At 53.8% G+C, this 21,518-nt stretch overlaps 1 protein-coding gene and 1 long non-coding RNA gene across 2 annotated transcripts in view; both read right to left on the bottom strand.

Annotated features, from left to right (window-relative positions):
* SKI (SKI proto-oncogene) overlaps window positions 1–21,518 on the bottom strand; it is a gene marked incomplete at its 5' end in the record, with an annotated part of 54,401 nt that overhangs the window by 14,092 nt on the left and 18,791 nt on the right. The window lies entirely within an intron of this gene.
* Window positions 19,275–21,518, bottom strand: part of LOC120880647 — a 7,145-nt gene continuing 4,901 nt past the window's right edge. Inside the window, exon 2 of the long non-coding RNA XR_005725074.1 lies at window positions 19,275–21,493. This is a non-coding gene — a long non-coding RNA (uncharacterized LOC120880647). The remainder of the gene's footprint in view (window positions 21,494–21,518) is intronic.

Genomic DNA, 21,518 nt, shown 5'->3' with positions numbered 1-21,518 from the left:
GGGGACACTGACATGACCCCTACTGGTCAAGCATGCCCTGACCTTTGAGCTGGCAGGTGTGACTCCCACGTTGTTTACTGTCGCACAAGCACTACTCCAGGAAGGAGACCTGGTGCTGGGAGAGGGCACTCAATGGACCCTGAGCCCCCAGCTCAGTGCATCCTGAGAGGCCAGAGGGAAACAGATCTGCTGACCAGACCTGCTGACCATGCAGGAGCTGGCGGGGGCCTCAAAGACACAGTGGGAGCGAGAGATGGGGAGCCTTGCTCTCCAACGACCCCCTCACTTCAGCTAGCCAGGCTCCCTGTGCCCCGGGAGGCCCCATGAGGACAAGGTCCACCACCCCGCACCCCAACCCACTGAGGGGAGCCCCTTGCTCAGGCCCCACTTTCCAGCACCTCAAGTCCATGGGGGCAGACCTGTCTACCTCACAGGTCACAGAGCCTGCGCCATCCTCAGGCGGACAGCCCGCTAACAATGTTCTCAGCGTCCGAACCGCCCATGTCGGGAGATCCCTGTTTCTCTCCACATCAGGATTTCTCCTGTCCGGGGAACACGCTCCCCGTCGTCAGAGTCTAAGCAAAAACAACTATATGTGGTGTCCACCCAAAGGCCGCATGAGGCCCATCTCCACACAGAATGGGGCTCTGCCTGGCCCACTGGAGCCTGACGCCAGACTCCCATAGCGCCCCTGGGCAGGAGGCGGGTGGATAAGGAGGCCCTCCCAAGACCCTTTCTAACCTGAGGACGGACACTGGGGCTGGATCCCAGGTCACACGACGGCTGACACCCGGCTGGGGTCAACTCTGAACAGATTCTCGGTAGATGAAGTCCAACAGGAAGAGAGTGCGGGCAGAGAGTGAGACAGCATGAGATCCCAAGGGGCTGGGCTTTCCTTCAGACAGAGGGGGCCACTCACCCCCAACCCTGGCCGGAAAGGGCGTCCTGGCCTCTCACACTCATGTGGGGGGAAGGAGACCGGCCTGGAGGAGAGCCGGGCTCCCAGGTTCTCATCGTCCCGCCCTCCGCTCCTCAGAGGGTGGCAGAAGGAGCTGTGGAGGCCCTGCGCCCGCAAAGCAAGGATAGAACTCGAGAGCCCGCTGCAGCTCCCCACACACACCTCAGACGCGCCCATCTGCACTGCAAAGAGGAACGGTAGAACTTAGAGCGTTCTACGGCTCTAAGGAAGGGCAGAACTTAAAACATCTTATTTTCTTTTATTTGAAATGGCGTTAATTAGCCACAAAAACCCCCAAGACAAGTCTGTCAGAGATTTTAGCCCTTCTTTCTGCTTCCCAGACAAAAGCCAAGTTACATAGCCAACCAGAATCCGCAAGACACATGGTCACCTGAACCTGCCAAGTGTGTGACTGCAGAGACCCAGCAACGGCTGCTCACGGTCCTCAGGGACCCAGGGTCAAGGGCTCCCCCAGCTATGGAGCGCAGCCTTGCGAGGAAACTTGGAAACTGCTTTCTAACTTGGTACGAAGAAAGATCCTCCAAAAGAAGAGTTTTAAAAGCCCATCTGTTAACGTACCCCAAGTGCATGCAGAGGGCTGGTGACAGTGAGGAGATGGAAACTCACGGTGGAGGTGGCTCAAGCCGGCAGAAACCCCAGGCGTCTGAACCACGACACACGACACACCACGCAGGCCGCCCACCGCGGCCCAAACACAACACAGAGCCAAAGGGCCTTCTGTACTACCAGTTCAAACAACAAAACAAGTCCCTTCTTTTTACTGCTGGGGATGCTTTTGTCCAGGAGAGCACACACACATGGGCCCTCAAATCCCCAGTCCACGCTGACTATGCACAGAGGTGGAGTCAGAGGACCCACGTGGAGCACCCACCCCACTTTCGGCCACAGCGACCACAGCCCCTGGGTGGGTATGGCCTGTCAGGCAGGTGCCCCCAGAGGAGGGCGGCCGTCTGCCCCCACCTCTCCTCCTCTGGTCGCAGGCCTCCTGGGGGAAGGGAGGGGAACTTGACCCCGTAGGAGACACACAGCAAGGCGGGGGAGGTGCAGCTTGGCCCCTTACCCACACCTGCAAGCAGCACAGAGAAAAAGCAGGGGGACCCGGTGCTGAGGCTACGGAAGGGCAGGTGTGGGCGGTGGGGCCAGTGGATGGCGTGGGCAGAAGGGAAGACACGCTGGACCTGGCGGTCATCCACAACAGGGCCAGACCCTGCGTGGCCCTTCCTGCCAGGGGGAGGGGTCCTGGGGGAGCTGCCCCTGACTCTGCAGCAGCCTGAAGGACCCCCAGAGGAAGGTCCTCCTTCTCTGGGCATCGCATGTGCAGAGAAAGCTGACAAGGCCCAGCCTGGATCTTGAGAGCGTCCTGGCCTCAGCGGCCAGCTCAAAGGACAGAACACTTTCTCGCCAGCTTCCCGGCCAGGAAGTGGCCAGGAGGCCCCGCCCACGCGGGCAGCCCCGCCCACCCAGCTGGGTCTGTTTTGCTTCCTCAGTCCCCACCCCTCCCTCTCACAGTGGCGGCAGCCCTGGTTGTTTTCTCTCCATAGAAACCGACACAACACTGAGCCCAGCACCCGACCCAGCGTGGTGGACAGTGGCGCTGCCTGGCCTCGGAGCAGCTCAGAGCTGGCGCAGTGGCTGCCTCCGCTTCCGGGCTGAAGCACTGAGGCTGGCGAGGGACCGGGGAAGTCACCACAGGTGTGTCCCTGGCACATTCCCGGAGTGCTTGCTGGAAGACAGCTCACATGGAGACGGTAGCTGAGAATCCACGGGCCTGTGGTTGGCGCCGACCAGCTCCCAGGAAGGCAGGGCCACCAGAGTGAGTCCCAAGGAAAGTGCAGGACACATCGCGGGAAGCACACCGTGTCACTTTCACACTTGGATGAGGGTCTCCGAGGGGACCTGACCCTTCCTGTCCAAGGTTCATCACTGCCTGGGAGATAGGCTGGGGTGGGGAAGGGGCTGGGTGGGCCATGCCGGGCCCAGGAGAGCCAGGACAAGTCAACAAGGTGAGCATGGGACAAGGCTGCAGAACACACACCTATTTTTCATCTGAGAAATGGGGGACACAGGTTCTGCTGCCTCAGAACAGAGAGCACTGGGGTCACTAACCATACACGTCCATCCACAGCAGGAACCATGCCATCCACAGCTGACCCTCAGCTGCAGGACCCCTGCCACTGGTGAGCTGGTCAAAGGCCAGAAACCCCTGACAATCCCCCTTCCTGTGGATCATCCCAGCAAATGGAAGGGGACAGGGCCTGGCAGGTGCAGAAGGCCGGGGCCCAGGCGCAAGGTTCTCCCAGCGCTGCCAGGCCAGCGGCCAGGCGACACAGCTGCACCGGGGGCCCTGACCCCCGCCACACCCAGCAATGTCTCCTCACTCCCACACGCCCTGCCGGACCCCCTCCCCTTGCTGTGTGAAGCCACAGAACCCATGGGGAAGGAGGGGTGTGCCTGAAGCCTGGGTGGGGAGCAAGGACAGGGCCTTCTGGCGCCTTCTCCTGGGTGTGTGAGTAGGGGGAGGAGAGAGGACCCGCAGTCCTTCGCAGGCCCGATCTGGCCCTTAAGGGCGGAGGGCTGGAGCCACCTTTAGAGCTGGTGAGTTGCCCCTCACCCAGGCCTGGTCTGCTCACTGTGGCAGAGAGACTGGAGCCCATGGCCCAGCCCCCAACCCAACCTGTCTCTGACCCTCACTGACCTGAGACCTGAGTTCACATTACCTAATTAGGAAGACTGGGGCCTTCTGAGTTTCCAACCGCCACGCTGCTGCCTGTGTTCACTGCTGTCTGTAGGCGGGTTCACCTTCACCAAAGGTGCGCCGTCTGCTGTCACGGAACACAATATCCTGTCTGCAGGCCAGGGCTGTTCTGGGGCTCAGACACATGTGGGCACAGCAGCCAGGCTCCTGCTGCCACACTGGGACACCAGCCCTGCCTCGGTGACGGTGATCTGAGGGCCTCCTGGAGGAGGGACGTCCGCCCACACAGGAACGGGCTCCACCCTGGCCACTAATGTGTCTCTTCAACAGCAAGGCCGCAGGAGCATCACCACTGAATCAACCCCCCACCCCAAACACAGGAAAAGGAGATACAGCTCCTAGGAGGACAGGAGAGCCCGCTATCCTCCGGCCTCAGCCCTCCTGGCAGGGCGTCCCATGTGTGCAGGGTGAGGGTGCGGGGTGGCCTCAGCGAGGGGACAGGGGATGTAGGGAAGACAGCTCCCCGCACCCGCGCCCCTCTCCCAGCCCCTGCACTTGCAGGTGGAGCGGTCCTTGGAAGGAAGGAGGCATTTCCTGTGTGCCCCTCCAATCTCCATGCCAAGCCCCAAGGACAGGAGGCTGCATGGATGGGAAGGGGCTTGGAAGTGGGGGACAGGAAGACTCGGCTCCAAGAAGGCTGACGAGATGGGAGGGGCTCTGTGTTGGGGTCTTCCCACCTGGGGCATCCGCCAGGCCCACGGCACCCACTGACACAAGAGGCCAGGACTAGAGGCAGTTGAATGAGGGTCCTGGCACCAGGGCTGTGGGAGACCCCCAGGAACACAGAGATGCCAGGGGGCCAGGAGGTGGGTGACTGTCCAGTCAGCAGGGCTCTGCCACCAGACCCAGCATCTTGGCCGCCCCAGCTAGACTGGAGAGTTGCCCCAGGGCAGCTCTGTGCTGCTCATGGGGGCAGCCCAGGGCCTCTGGACACCAGGTCTGTGACAAATGCTCCAGGAACACCTGTGCTGCATGAAGGGCCCAGAATGACTGGAGCCCTGGGGGCGGGTGGCCACTCCTCCCACGGGCTGTGATGACCAACACCCCCAACTCCTGCGGGCCAGGCAGGACTTGGATATCCAAGTCTAACTGTGTAGTGAAGGGCAGGATGAGATCCCTACCCGGCTCATGGAGAGAGGAGCCCAGCTGGGCCTGCAATGCCCCTAGGAGGTCATAAGAACCTTGCTGGGCCACCCTGGGGTCCACACAGGCCACCAGTCCCAGGGATCCATGGACACGTCCATCTGTCCCATGCAGCCAGGCTACACCATCTCAAGGCCCTAGGTGTCCTGGGGACACAAGACTGTTTGAGCTTCCTGGTGGTCGAGGTTGATGGCTGTGAAAATCCCCAGGCCACAGCCCCATGTACTGGGAGCCCCATCTCCAGGCTTGCCCTCTGGCAGGCGCCGGAGCCAGAATGAGACCGGATGGTCTCTTCCTTTGGCAGGAAGCCCAGCTTAGATCGGCTTAGATGATCAAGGTCCCCACCCACTACCCAGGGCAGCAGGCAGAGAAAAGGCCAAAGCCCCGTAGGCCAACATGGAACCTCCATTGTTTATCTGTCAAAAACCAAAACCTCACAGTAGGCACTTAAGGCCACGCCTCCGTTGACCATGAATGGCTCTGACTAGCACCCTATTTCTATTCAGCCTCAGAGCACCTCCGTCTCCCCCTAACCTGCCAGGACCCATGGAAAGGCTTCTGTCTTTACAACAGGAAGGTCAGGCCCCTGCTCTGAGAAGGGCGGGGTGAAAGGAGAAGGACATGTGAAGACGACGTGATTCTGCTTGGGGAGTGACCAGGTGGAGAGTGACCACGTGGGGACCTCACTGGGAATCATCTTCAAAGCAAGTTTAGGAATCTGCAGGTTGTGAGAATGGCTCCATAAAAGCCACTAGTCTGGCCCTGGGGCCCATCTTAGCTGTCACCCTGCAAGGCCTCCCGGCAAGGACAAAGGAGGCCAGACAGGAGCTAGCATGGCTGGACTTGCAGCCAGCACACCCTGCTCAGCTGAAAGGACTCCTCGCAATGACCCAAGGCCAGATGACTCCATCCTGCCCTGGGTGACAGCCTCTCCTGTGCATGGGTGTGAAGGGTGGCCTGAACAGCCTCTTTGGGCCAAGAGGTGGCAAGCACGCATGCCACTGGTGAGGACAGGGGTTCCTGCCTCCAGGATGCACTCGCCAGAGGGGTATGCACACTGTGTGTGCTCTGCATGCGCCGAGGGATTTCAGTTTGAAAGGTCTCAGTTTTTTAAGTGTGGAAGGTTTTTAAAAGCTCTTCATTTTAAACAGAATTGTTTTCTTCATGGCCAGCTGGAAACCCTTCCCCCAGCGCAGGGCTTGGTGGTCGTGGGCACCCACCTCCTCACCTCTGGGGGAGCCTAGCTGCATCCACGGCCCACGCCCATCCTTGCTGGAGGAGCAGTCAGAGGCCAAGCACACACGTGACACCCACTGCAAATGCACGCGTGGACATATGGCCCGAGAGCCTCCCGAATCTCAGAACGAGAGAGACACACCTCAAGGCTAGGGACCCTGAGGCTCCTGGGAGGCTTTCCACCTTTTCCATGGAGAATCCACAGAGCTGACAAGAGCACCAGTCCTCCAACAGACCAGACGAGGTTGCAGCGTCCAGGGCTGGGACCAGGAGGACCTCAGGAGTGCGGGCCCTGCCGGCGGGCCCTTTCTACCAGGGAGCAGCAGAGCCACGGTCCAACTTCCCCAAGGGCCCAGCCACCCAGGCCTCTCTTTTCACCTTGGGGCCTCGTCCTTTTGGAGTGAAATACTGGGCACCACGAATACAATTCCTGAGAGCAGACAATGACCTGAGAGCACAGAGAAGGGGCTCGGTGCCCCTGCGGTGTGCCTGGCCCACTGCCTCCTGGGGGGCGAGTGCCAGGACGGGCCACTCCCTCCAGCACGCTGGCAGTGTGGGCTGAAACTCGAAACCAGGCCGTGGGCACGGTGGGTGGAGGAGGACTGAGCCACAGCTAAGCCGAAGCCAGCTCTGAGCAACCACCCCCTGGCCCAAGGGCAAAGGCCAGAGAGCAAAGGTGCCCACGAGCCCATCTCCAAGGCGTGCTCAGGACTCTCCCACAGAGCCAGGGTCCTTCAAGCCCTGCCACAGCTTCCAGCAAATGTTTAAGGACAGATGCAGTAGGGTGTGCAAGAAAAAACCAAAGACCTGGCAGGTGTGGGTCCCCTGGGCGGGAAGGACCCTGATATACCAGAAAGCAAATGTCCCCAAAACAGCCTAGAGGCCGCGGACGCCGCCCTGCAATGGTCAGAGAGTGATGATGGATGGATGAGGAGAGGGGACGAGACTGAAACCCCTGTTGTTACCGCATCCTCCTGGAACCGGCCCAGTGTGCTCACCTTGCCGTCCCTCACACCCTGGGTCCCAACTGGACTCCCACCTCTAGAAACAGGGAGTATGTGGCAAGGATGTGGACGCAGAGCCCCGGGTGGACGTGAAAGGTGCGAGATCAGGGAGGGCGTGCAGGTTTCACTGCACAAATGCCTGGAAAGCCACAGGAGAGACAAGAACAGATGTGAGAGGGAGGCCTCCCCAAACGCATGAGCCTTTCCAGCCTGGAACCACTTCCCTGCCCCCAGTGACAGGGAGAATGAGGGACAGAGCTGGGGACTGGGCAGGGCAGGAGGGGAGGGCCCCATCCACCCTGCCCTCCTAGGACCCTCAGCACCTCATCCCATGAAGGCCACCTACTGTGCCCGTCTCCAAGGCCACTTGCCCTAATGCCCAGGCCTGGCGCACTCTCGGCCATGTAACCCAACTCCCCTCAGAGGAGAAGCCCGTGGGCACTCCTCAGACCTGAGACCCAGGCCCCTGCCACCTTGGCCGCAAGCAGAGTGATGACTTGTTTCAGAAAGGAACCAGGGTCATCCTGGGAGCAGAATCCCTCACCTGCTCCAGGGAGGTGAGGGTCCCACACTGTGGAGACACGCATGGACAGAAGCCAGAGAAGCAGGGAGTCCGGCCGGGCTTGGCACAACACGGAGCTACATCAAGGGCGACACCAACAGGACACAGCGGCGGAGAGGCCATCATGCAGAAACACCAGGTCACCCACTCGCCCTGGTTTCGCGCATGTCCCAGAGGCCTTCCTCGAGCCGGGCCCTCTCACTCTGCACATCTGGATGAGCTCCTGGTGCAGCCTCCCACTTGGCCTTCCCACCTCATTCTACTTTAGCAGGTGGTGTCGTCCCGAGCTATTCTGCCTTCTTTCTGTTCTAAACGGAGATGTGTGTGTGTGTGTTTTCTCAGTTTTAACCCCATTTTGCAGCTACTGAAACGTTTCACTTCGGGAGCTACGATCCAGGCCTTTCAGCCCCTGAAAAGCTGTCTGTGCAGAGGGCGAGGGGTCGTGAGAACACACGACATGGCGTAAGAATCAGGGCAGTGACCTTTCGACCTGGCCTCTCCACAGCGCCGGGCTGCTAGAGAGCGCTGGGGGTGGGGCGCCTCTCCCCAGAAGGGCCGGCTGGCCCTGCACCTGCCCATGGGGGCCTGTGCCCCTGGGGAGAAGACACAAGCCCAGGGGGCTGGCACACCCACCCCACAGCACCTTGTCCCCAGGATGCTGATTGTGTGGGGGACCAGGTCCCCTTTCCCAGAAGACACTTCTGTAAGCTGGGTAGGCCTTCCCCCGGCATCGTCCTCTCAGGCCATCTGCACAAAGGTCATCAGCGCCTCCTGACCCTTCAGCAATGGCCCGGACAGGAGGAAGGGCACCCCAGGGTCCCCCAAGACCCCATGGTCCAGGCAGCCACCAGGAGCCTCGAGGACAAGGGCTGAATCTCAGCCCAGAGGCCCTGTGGGCACAGGGGACCAGGCACTGGCGGGCCCAGAGGAACAAAGGTTCCCATGGGCAGGATGCACTCGGCACAGAGCAGCATCTAGGCCAGAGCCGGCAGCACCAGGCCCTTGTGCCGAGGGTCCCGTGGCTCCAAGTGCCCAGACCAGCCCCTCATTCCCAGAGAACTGGGAGACAGAACATAGGATAGGGGCCTCCTAAAAGCCCCTACAGGGGGTGGGTGCCTTCCACCCAGAGTCACAGGGGCAGCTAGAGGGCCTGACCACATAGGAAGGCACATCCCTGGTGCCCAAGCTCCTGTCACCCACTCTGGACCTGGCTGGTCCTGGGGGGCACGGGGCGGGGGTGGGGGTTGGAGAGCAGGCGGGACACATCTGTGGGTCCTGAAACTGCCCCGCCCGCGAGGAGTCCAGGGCCCAGGAGGAGAGCAGGCATGGGGCTGCCCCACCCCCATCCCTAGGGCTGGTGGCCTGAACTTTTCACCCTCAGCACAGACACCAGAGAGCAGGGCTCAGAGGTGTCTGCCCGCAGTGGGGGGAGGGGAGGGGCGACACCGCCATCCCCAGTCCAGAACCTCAGAGGGCCCGTTTTACAATCGCCAGATGGCGGCCCGGGGCCCGCAGGCCTCCTCAGTCGCTGTGACTGCCTGACCTCAGCAAGGACCTGCGGCTACACCCCCACCCGGGAGAGGCCAGCGAAGGTCACCAGGGCTCCGTCCAGCCCTGGCCTCGGGGTGATGAGCCGGCGTCTCCCAGACCTGCTGTGTGAGAACCGAAAAGAAGCCAGCCCGCCAGCGGGAACAGGGCAGGAAGGGGCACAGGCCCCGCTGCTCAGAGCCTGCCCGACGGCACTTCGAGGGCCAGGCCACCTCTCCTGGCATGGCCATGGGAGTGGATGTGGCGGGACACCCAGGGCTCCGTGTGCAGACTGACCCCCACCCCCACCCCGACACAGTGGCTCCCTCCGCCTAGTGCATACAGCACAACCACAGGCCAGGCCAGGAGAAAGCCAGGCACCATCGGCACAGTGACCCCCTCTCCTGGGGGTTGAGGACAAGCATCACATCGTCATCCCAGAGACCAGATACCCCTGGAGCCTGGTCCTCTCCCAGGGACAAGGCTGGGAGCCCGAGCACTCACTGCTGCTCCTCCTCCAGGTCATCGTCCACCCCTGTGAGACCTGGCGTCGTCCTAAACAGCCCTGTGGCCTGCGGAGGATTTGCAGGCAATGGCTCTTGGGGACCTGCTGTCCAGAAAGACATGCCAGACATCACAGCAGGTCCCAAATGGATCACACTCATCCAGAATCCCCAACAGCACAGCCACACTGAGGGCCCAGCATGAAGGGACCCCTGAGCCAGAAGTGAGGGGGTCCCAAGTGGATTAGTACAGCTTCCCAGGCCTCCCCTCCAGGTGTTCACCCACCACCCCTCAACTCTTCTGCTCTAAAGCCTCCATGAGCAAATTAAATTAGGTTCAATGCCCCAGGACCAGGGTCTAAAACTGGGCAGGGAACCTCACTCCCAACCCTGGTTCAGTTCAGTTCAGTCACTCAGTCATGTCCAACTCTTTGCGACCCCATGGACTTCAGTGCACCAGGCCTCCCTGTCCATCACCAACTCCCGGAGTATTTACTCAAACTCATGTCCATCGAGTCAGTGATGCCACCCAACCATCTCATCCTCTGTCGTCCACTTCTCCTCCCACCCTCAATCTTTCCCAGCATCAGAGTCTTTTCAAATAAGTCAGTTCTTTGCATCAAGTGGCCAAAGTATTGGAGTTTCGGCTTCAACATCAGTCCTTCCAATGAATATTCAGGACTGATTTCTTTTAGGATGGACTGGTTGGATCTCCTTGCAGTCCAAGGAACTCTTCAACAATCTTCTCCAACACCACAGTTCAAAAGCATCAATTCTTCAGCACTCAAATTTTCTTTTCCACCCCTGGAAACCATGTTAAATACGGCTCAGGATGACCCTCCAGTCACTCGGGGCTTGCGGCAGCTACGGAAAGTGTGTGCAGGGCTGGGGTCTCAGTTAGCCCTGCCTCGTTCCCTCCTTCCTTGTCACCACCAGCATTCACAGCCTCCTGTTCCACGGCTGCCCTGTGGTCAGCTCAGCACATTGGGCCCTGTGCCCTGGACACAACTTTCCAGGCAGTCATGTGCCCTCGATGGGCCTTCCTAACTCAGGAAGCAAAACACCCCTGGCAACCAAGCTGTGGCAGCACCTCCCCCCACCCCCACCCCTCAGAGTCCCTCCATTCATCAGGTGCCCCAGGGCCTCAGCCCACCCTGACCCCAGCAGGGCTGAGGTCCTGCTGTGCAACACACTGAGCTGGAGCCCTTGGCCGGAGCCAGGCACCAGGGGATGGGCTTCCAGGGTGAGTGACACCTGCCAGGGGCTCGCCACCTGGCACCCAGGCCACCACAGCAGCCCGGACCCCTTGACCCCAGAGCTCAAGCTGCCTGGTGAAGCCTCTTCAATGCACCTCTGGGCAGACACAGGATAGGGGGCACTGGATGCAGGAGGCCCACGACCCTCTCCCACTGTGCCTGGATGCCCAAGGACCACTGGGGGCACAGAGGTGCTGCCCCTCTCCCAGCATGACCGCAGTGCTGACCTGCTGGCCTGAGCGCCTCCCCAACAGCGTCTCAGGAGAACACGGCTCCCCTGTGGCCTGGCTGGACCCCAAAACTAGTGACTGTGCCGCTAGACCTAAAGGAAGGGTCTGGGCAGATGTGGTGTTCTAGGGTGAGGACACGAGGGCACAGAAGCACTGTCCATGGCCCTGCTCCATCCAGACGATCACCAGCGTACACCTCCTCCTCTGAAAAGGACCACACCGCCTTGGAGTGTCTGAGATTCAGAACATTCAGCTCTGCCTCTGCTCAAGCTTAAGTGAGTGGCAGCTGGTAACCCCGTTCCCCAACAGCCAGGGCCCTCAACTATGAGTGCTGCCCCTTCTCGGGGGTGGGGTGGGGGCTGCCAGGGGGACTTGCAGACACAAGCCCCTTCTGGCAGGCACATAAAAAACACTCGGACAGGAGCCCATTTGCGCAGCCGCCAGGGGAGCGCGGGTCAGGAGCCGCCCTCCTCCTCATAGTCGCTATGGGAGCACGTGGACAGGAGCCCCTTCTGGTAGGCGCCATGAGAACCCGTGGACACAAGGCCATTCGCACAGCCGCCAGGGGAGCGCACGGACACCACCCCCTTCTCTAGGCACTACGGGAGCATGTGGACATGAGCCCGTTCACACAGCCGCCAGGGAAGTGTGTGGACACAAGTCTGTCACTAGGCTGGTTAAGCGCTGGCTCCACACAGCTGCTACTCTGAATAGTCAAAATCACAGCACTTTGTTCATAATCAATTCTGACTAAAATTGAAAAGGCAGTAATGAAGATGTTAACAAAAACGAATCTAATGTAGCCAAAATTACTGCAGAAAGGAAAATGTATCTGCTCACAATGGACATGCCAGTCAGCACAATTCAGAGAGCTTTCAAAACCTTCTACCTCAGAGCTGGACATGCTCCCCTCCTTCCTGTAGTCGAAACCACTTGAGGCTCTGCTACTCCAGTCTCCAGTCGTTTTTGCTTTTCGTGGATTCTGGGGGCTCCGGGCTGTCCCCCACCAGGGCTCCCCGGGGCAGGCAAGCCTCCCGGGTGCAGATCCCAGCATCAGGTGAGATGATGGCAATTTTAAACTTTTAATCTCATCTTTCTAATGCTGTTTATGAAAAGAGAGCCTGATTAGACAAGCTGGAAACCAACTTGGGAGCAGTAACCACACCATGGGGAGAGGATGCACCTGTGGCCCAAATGGCATCAAAGGGACTAATCACCCCCTCCAACATCCAGCTAAAACCCAGACAAGATCCAGGAGACAATCGCCCTCGAGGCACTGGACATCCCGCGACTGAGGACAATGACCCCAGACGCAGAGGCTCTGGTGGGGAGCTCCCGGCCAGCCAGCCCACTGACTTGAGCCCCCAGGCAGCAGTGCAGGGAGGGGATCCAGGTGGGGCCCAAGGCCCCGGAATCAAAGAGACAGAGCTGATGGTCCAGGGGGACCTGAAGGAGCCCCAGGGGGCAGGCTGCGTAGCAGAGCACAGGTCGGCACAAGTGTGTGAGGACTGCCTGGGGCTGGGAAACACCCACCAGAAGTACTGAGGGGAAAGGGCGGAGCAACCTACCAAAACACAGAAGCAAGACCTGTAAGGATTAGACTGTTTCAGAGTAAGTGACTCAGGACAAAGCCCGAGGAGTTCACGGGAATTCAGGACATTTCGCATCAGCACGTCTACAGCCAAGGAAGCGGGAAAATATGAGCCACCACAAGGAGACTCATGAATCCTCCAAGGCAGACTGGAGCTGACACAGATGCCAGAATCCACAGAGGAGATCAGAACCACTGCTGAGGCCAAACTCCACACATGCAAGGAGTTAAACAGAGAAGCAGAAGGTCTGTGAAGCCAAGTGTCCACGAGGTGAAGACAACACTGGATGGTCTGGCAGGGCGGACGTGCCGAGGGGACACAGGTGAGCCTGAGGGGCTGGTGACAAACTGCTCAGAACAGAACAGACAGCAAGGACGAGGGAGGGGAAGAGCAGCCCTGGGCTGGGCTCCTTCAAACAGTGACTCAACCGGGACCTGGAGTTCCCGCAGGGTGGGGGAGCAGAAAAAGTCTTCAGAAACACTGGCCAGAAATCCTCCAAACTTCAAAACTATAAGCCCCCCAAAGCTCAATAAACCCCAAACATATGCAATCTAAAGAAAGCTACAGCAAAGTGCATCAAATTCAAGATGCTCAAAAGCAGCGCATGTGTGCGTGTGTCCCAAGTCGCTTCCGTCAAGTCTGACTCTGCAACCCTATGGACTACAGCCTGCCAGGCTCCTCTGTCCATGGCATTCTCCAGGCAAGAACACTGGAATGGGTTGCCGTGCCCTCCTCCAGGGGATCTTCCCAACCCAGGGATCAAATCCACATCTCTTAAATCTACCTGCACTGGCAGGTGAGTTCTTTATCACTAGCACTACCTGCTGCTGCTGCTGCTAAGTCACTTCAGTCGTGTACGACTCTTCGCGACCCCAAGGACTGCAGCATACCAGGCTCCTCCGCCCATGAGATTTTCCAGGCAAGAGTACTGGAGTGGGGTGCCATTGCCTTCTCCAGCACTACCTGGGAAGCGGCTAATAAAAATGAAAATCATAAAGATATTCCAGAAAGAGGAATGAAGAACCCCAGCCGATCAGTATTTTCAAAGTTGTTGTTGTTCAGTCGCTCAGCTGTGTATGATTCTTTGCGACCCCATGGACTGCAGCACACCAGGCTTCCCTGTCCTTCACCATCTCCCAGAGCTTGCTCAAACTCACGTCCATTGAGTCAGTGATGCCATCGAACCATCTTGTCTTCTACTGCACCCTCAATACCTGCCTTCAATCTTTCTCAACAACAGTCTTTTCTAATGAGTCAGCTCTTCAAATCAGGTGGCCAAAGTATTGGTGCTTCAGCATTAGTCCTTCCAATGAATATTCAGGATTTCCTTTAGGGTTGACTGATTTGATCTCCTCGCTGTCCAAGGGGCTCTCAAGAGTCTTCTCCAACACCACAGTTCAAAAACATCAGTTCTTCAGTGCTCAGCCTTCTTTATAAGTCTGTCACTGTTTCCACATCTATTTGCCATGAAGTGATGGGACCGGATGCCCTGATCCTTGTTTTTTGAATGCTGAGTTTTAAGCCAGCTTTTTCACTCTCCTCTTTCATCAAGAGGCTCTTTGGTTCCTCTTTGCTTTCTGCCATATGGATGGTATCATCTGCATATCTGAGGTTATTGATATTTCTCCCGGCAATCTTGACTCCACCTTATGCTTCATCCAGCCTGGTATTTCACATGATGTACTCTGCATATAAGTTATATAAGCAAGGGTGAAAATATACAGCCTTGACATACTCCTTTCCCAATTTGGAACCAGTCTGTTGTTCCATGTCCAGTTCTAACTGTTGCTTCTTGACTTGCATACAGATTTCTCAGGAGGCAGGTCAGGTGGTCTGGTATTCCCATCTCTTTAAGAATTTTCCACAACTTGTTGTGATCCAGAGTCAAAGGCTTTAGCGTAGTCAATGAAGCAGAAGTAGATGTTTTTCTGGAATTCTCTTGCTTTTTCTATGATCCAGCAGATGTTGGCAATTTGACCTCTGGTTCCTCTGCCTTTTCTAAATCCACCTTAAAAGTCTGGAAGTTCTTGGTTCACAAACTGTTGAAGCCTTGCTTGGAAAATTTTGAGCATTACTTTGCAAGCATGTGAGATAAGTGCAAACTGTGCAGTAGTTTGAACATTTTTTAGCATTGCCTTTCTTTGGGCTTGAATGAAAACTGACCTTTTCCAGTCCTGGGGCCACTGCTGAGTTTTCCAAATTTGCTGGCATATTGAGTGCAGCACTTTCACAGCATCATCTTTTAGGATTTGAAATAGCTCAGCTGGAATTCCATCACCTCCACTAGCTTTGTTTGTAGTGATGCTTCCTAAGGCCCAGTCATTAAGATCTTTTTTGTACAGTTCTTCTATGTATTCTTGCCACCTCTTCTTGGAAAAAACTATCAACCTAGAATTCTACACCCACCGCAAATATCTTTCAAAAAAGAGGCAGAAGTAAATATGCTTTATACATACAGAAACTCATCACCAGCTGTCCTATACCAACAAAGAATGTGGAAGGACATCCTTCTAGCAGAAGAAAAACACCCCCGGATGGAAACCTGTGTCTACACAAAGGAAGAGCAGAGCAAGAAACAATTACTACATACATAAATATATTGATTCCTCTCATTATTTAGATGACTTTAAAAAGTAATTAGAAGAGCTTTAAACTGAATAAAAATGAAAACAACGCATCAGAATATGTGCAATTCCCTTAAACCAGGACTCAGGAGAAAACCAAACATTTAGATCACGAAAAAAGAAAGGTCACAAACAAATGGCTCCACATCCAACATATGAAACTAATAAAAGGACAAACTCAACACAAAGCAAGTCAAAGAAAGGGAAATATAAAGACTAAAACATAAATCAATACAAACAGCAGGAAAATAACAGAAGAAACAGTGAACCCAAACTGGTTCTTTGAGACGACCAGTAAAACTGATAAACCTCTACCCAGACTGATCAGGAAAATAAAAAAAGAAAATTGATCAGCATCAGGAATAGGAGAGGTGCCATCACCCTGAATTCTACAGCTATGAAAGGGTAACAGGAAAACACTGTCAACAGCCCATGCCAATAAATTTAACAACTCAAATGAACTGGGCAATTACTCATTAAAAGACAAACAAAAACCCTCTCAACCAAGAATAGATAATCTGAATAGCTAAAAAACTTCCCACAAAAAAAATCCTCCAAACCCAAATAGGCTTCAAAAATACGTGCTACCAAGTATTTCTAAAAGAATTACTAGTTCTTTCAGAAAGTTTATGGAGGGAATACTTCCCAAATAATTATGTGAATCCAACAATACTCTGATACAAAAACCAGACTATTACAAAAAAAAAAAAAAAAAACAAACTACAGCCCAATGTTCACAATGAATACAATTGGAAAAACTATAAATGAAATTTTATCAAGTCAAACTCAACAACATTTTTAAAGTATGAGACACCACAACCAGGGAGGTTTAACCTGGGAACGAAAAGTTCATTGGATTCAAGAATTAGCCAGTGCAACTTGCCATGTTAATAAACTAAAAAAAGATATTCACCATGTTAATAATATCAATGAATACAAAAAAAAAAAAAGCACTGGACAAAACCCAACACCCATTCCTGGCCAAAGTGAAGGACAGAACTGCATGAACTTCTCCAGTCACCTGAAGAGCGTCTACAAAACCCAGCAACCTATTAACAGCATGCCTGAGAGTGACACACGGCACCTCCCCCCAGGCCAGCAGCAGGCTGTCTGCTCTCAGGACACTGGGGGCTCCAGCCAGTGCAATCAGGCAAGACAAAGAGAAGGCGTCCAAGTCAGCGAGGAAGCAACACTGTCTTTACTCACAGATGGAAACCCTGAGGGATCTATTACAAGGCTACTAGAAGGAGTTGCAAGAGGCAAAATCAATATACAGAAATCAATTGTACAGCAACTTATAATCAGGCAATGAATTTTTTTTAAAAAACAAGGTACATGTCCACACTGCTCTATTTAAAATGGATAACTAACAAGGACCTACTGTACAGCCCAGGGAACTCTGCTCTGTGTTATGTGGCAGCCTGGATGGGAGGGGAGTTTGGGGGACAATCGATACATGCATATGCACGGCTGAGTCCCTCTGCTGTGCACCTGAAACTCACAACATTGTTAATCGGCCATATTCCAACACAAAAAGGCTTTTTTAAAAAAAGGATGATTTTAACATTTCAGAATTATGGCAACTGTTTGCTATAGGTATTTGGCAAACCCCTTTATTAGGAAACAAAATTCTAGTTCTAATTTGACAAGAGTTTTCACCATTAATTTGATGGTATGTGTGTGCTAGGTCGCTTCAGTCATGTCTGACTCTTTGCAACCCTAGGGACTGTAGCCCACCAGGCTCCTCTGTCCGTGAGATTTTCCAGAAAACTGGAGAGGGTGGCCATGCCCCACTCCAGGGGATCTTCCCAACCTAGGGATCAAACCAGGGTCTCTTATATCTCCTGCACTGGCAGATGGGTTCTTTATCATTAGCACCACCTGGGAAGCCCAATTTGATGAACAGTTTTATCACATACTCTTGGATCAACTGAAATGATCATATGATATTTCTCCTTTAATATGGTCAAGTAGGTTGATTTCAAAACACCAAAAATAATCACAATAACACCAAAAAAGAAAAAGAAAAAGCTTAGAGATAAGTCAATGAATCTGACCAAAGGCATCAAAGACCTATGCCCTGAAAACTACAAAATACTACTGAGAGAAACAAAGAACACCTTAAGTAAATGCAGCAATATAACTTGACTAGGAGATGGAAACAAAAAAGTGTTAAAATGTCAGTTCTTCCCAAGTTATCTGTAACTCAATTCAATCCCAATCAAAACTTCAGCAAGATGTTTTTCATAGAAATTGACAAACTGATTCTAAAATTCACATAGAAATGCAGAGGACCTAAAATAGCCAGAACAACTCTGAAAAGGAATAGAGCTAATGTCACTTGATTTCAAGAACTATAAAGCTATAATAAGCAAAAACAGTACAGCATTGATACAGATACATCGACTACAAATGAACAGTCCAGAAATAAACTCACACAGACAACTGATTTTTGACAAAAGTGCAAAGATAACACAGTAAGGAAAGTATAGTCTCTATGACAAACAGGACTGGAACAGTCAGTCATCCACGTGCAAAAATGTGAACTTGGATGTGGACCTTGCATCAAATATAAATCTTAAAGCCACAAAATTTCTAGAAGAAAACAGAAGAGAAACACCTTTGTGACCTTGCATCAGAGAAGATTTCTCATCTAGAACATCAAAACTCCAATCTAAAAGAACCAATCAATACACTGGAGTTGATGAAAACATTAAAACTCTACTCTTCAAAAGAGAAAAAAAAGAAAGCCACAGACAGGGAGAAAGCTTTGCAGAGCATAAATGTGAAAAGGGACTTGCACTCGGAATACATATAGAATTCTCAAAATTCACCAATAACAACTCCACTCAAATAGAAGACAAAACTTCGAGAAACACTTCACCACAGAACATACATAGATGACGGCAAATATGCCCACGAAAAGATGTCCAAAGCCATTAGTCATTAGGGAAATGCAACTTAAAACCACAAGGAGAGATATCCCTCCACACCTGTTAGAAGGACTGAACCCAAAGAGAGCAGCAGTGCTGGTGAGGACGCAGGAGCCGGTGGGGACGCCTAGGCCAGCTCAGCGTTTCCAGAAAGGCCAACCTGCACACACAGGACCAGCCATTCACACCGAGGTGTCCACCAAGGGGGTGAGATGTGTGTGTCCCAACAAAACTCGAAAGGAGCATTCACAGCAGCTTTGTGAGTAACAGCCAAGAACTGGCAAGAATCCCATCGGTCCGCAGGTGAATAAAGAAAGAAACCGTGGCAATTCCTACAGTGGGGCAAAAACGAAAGGAACCAAGCACTGACACAACCACACAGAAGAATCTCGAGATAATTGTGCTGAGTGGAAGAAATGAGACCAAAAAAAAAAGATTTCCTTCCCATAAAGCTCTAGACAAGGAAACCCATCTAGAGTGAAGGAAGCTGGCTTGGCAGCTGTTTGGGGTGGGGGTGGGGAGGGACCGAGGGGCAGCTCCTCCTCCCTGACTGCAGCAATGGCTTCACGTGTGTACACATTCGTCAACGTTATCAAACTGTATGTTTTAAATGTGCACAGCTTATTATGTTAATTATACCTTTAAAAAGCTGCCTTTAAAATAACTATACAGCAATTATCCCAACTGGAGCCTTTATATTCCAGGACTCGTTTGTTCCACGGTTTGAAACAACCCCCACAAGTCAGTGACATGTGTTCACGAGCAGCACAGGCCGCCATTTCTTCTGAGGTCGATCCCAAACACGTCCTTTTTTGTCCCAAAAAGATTCACAAAAATGCCGTCGCCACGCATTCAAGTCATTTCTTTGTCCAGATCAGAACCAGCATGTACTCCCTGCAAATGACAAACTGTCTTTTTGGCTTTTTTTTTTTTTTGGCTTTTCAGGGTGTGCATTCTTACTCCAGGTGCTACAGGCTCCCACAAAAGCAGCCACAGCCCAAATGGACACCAGGGGCGAGGTGAGAGCTGATACAGCTTTATCTACACAGAGGGTGAGGGCTGGCCTCGGCCCAGGGCTTCTTCTGGTGGGGGCCCAGCGGCAGCCTCACCTGGGAACTTGTTAGAAATGTCAAGTCTCAGCACCCACCCCAGACTCAGGAATCTGAAACTCCAGGGTGGAACCCACAGGCTCATCATTGAAGAATTCTGAAGCTCAAGCTTTAGAACCTCTGCCCTAGAAAACCAGCAAGACTGAGGGACTGATCCAGAGCCAAGAATGAGCACGTTACAGCTGCATACCATGGTCCACAGAGGAGAGCCGAGGTCTGGGGCAGTCTGTGATAAAAACACATGTGCTGATTCAGAACAACCATGGGAGAAAATTTAAAAAAAGAAGAGAAAAGAAAGCGAGATTCATCCTGACAAACCTCTATTGCTAAACAGCTTCTGCTGGTTCTTTTCGCTTCTTGACAAAGAGTTTTCAGCCCGTTTTTATAAAGCAGTTCTAAAATTGTCCTGGTTCACATTCTCCCTTGACTGCACTCTGCTCGTCAGGATCTGGAACTTAGTCATCCTTCAGGGATGATTAAGTCTTAGAATAAGGGGTCTGAGTCATTTGTCCAAACATCAGTCAAGACCACACTCAGCCAGAGACGCTGAGTGTGAGACCTTCAATGGCAGTGAACCCTGTGTGGACACGCGTGCACACGCATGGACACACATACTAGCAAGAAATAAAACACTTTTGAGAAAATAAATCTTGGTTATTTGAAGGTTACTTCTGGTTAAGATCACAAATAACTGGCAAAACGCATCCTCCTTTTTAAAACAGCTCTTTATGCCCTTCCTTCCTGAATGCTTAAAATGCCAAAACCTTCTACAAATTCAGAGAAACACATCAAGATAGAATAATTAAAATGCTAACGAAAGAAAATCCATTTCAAGATGGAAGAACAAAGATACTTCAACCCTGCTCTCCTCTCAGAAACTGCCAAAGCCCCCACTCTCCAGCAAAGGCACACATGTGGGGGCAGGAGGGGGCTGGATGGGCAGCAGAGAGAAGGTCCAGGGACCACATGGACAGGCAAAGGATGCACGCGCCAGCGACCACAGGAGGACGTTTCTCAAGAACATCATCAGGGGCTCATCTGCAAGCGAGCCCGAGAAACAGTTCAGTGGACTCCAAGTGCCCGGCCCTGCCCCGTCCTGCTGCCTACTACGCTTCCCCATGATAAAACCATATGGTCAAGAACCACCATCGAGGGAAAAGCAGGCCCTGAAAGCTGACTTCAGAGGAAACCACAGCCAATACCCCTGGGGCTAGGAGACAAGCCATGGAACAGAACAGGTGAGCACTTTTACAGAAGAAACAACAACAAGAGAAGTATTACACATGAACACCACAGGACCTCCCTGGTAGTCCAGTGGTTAAGAATCCGCCTGCCAACGCAGGGGACATGGGTTCGATCCCTAATCAGGGGATATCCCACATGCTATGAAGCAACTAAGCCCATGCACCACAATGAACCTGGGCTCTGCAGTGAGAACTCTCACCATGAGAAGCCCTCACAGAGCAACTAGAGAGTAGCCACTACTTACCGCAACTAGAAAGCCCCTGCACAGCAATGAAGACCCAGCACAGCCAAAAATAAACTTAAAAATAAAAATGAACATGACAATAAACTGGAGGAAATATCCAGAAAGTGACACCAAGAGACAGAGAGGCCGACGTCCAGCCAGAAGGCTCTCTCACCAGAGAGCAGTGGACCAACAGCTGGGACATACCACCAGGCACCCCGAAAGGGGCAGGCACCCACACCAGGCCTGCACAGCCGCCTGTCAGATCCTGGGCTCAGAAGGAAGAGGCAGGGCACACACCAGGTCCGGCACCTCGGCCTCCAAGAGGGGAGAGCACCACACAGGGGAGCAGGAAACAGTGACTGACCAACCCAAGACACACGACAGACAGACAGGAAGTGACGTCAGGATGTGGGAAACAGAGCAGACAGGAAGTGAGATCAGCACGCAGGACCTAGAGCAGACAGGTCAGAACCAAGGGACCTGCCAGGATGGAGGACGCACAGCAGACAAGAAGGGAGGTCAGAACACGGGACCCAGAGCAGACAGGAAGTGAGGTCAGAATGTGGGACCTGTCAGCATGCAGGACCCAGAGCA

The sequence above is a fragment of the Oryx dammah genome, unplaced genomic scaffold (genome assembly GCF_014754425.2).
Source record: "Oryx dammah isolate SB20612 unplaced genomic scaffold, SCBI_Odam_1.1 HiC_scaffold_21, whole genome shotgun sequence".
NCBI classification, from domain to species: Eukaryota; Metazoa; Chordata; class Mammalia; order Artiodactyla; family Bovidae; genus Oryx; species Oryx dammah.
This window is presented reverse-complemented; position numbering and strand designations above follow the sequence as displayed.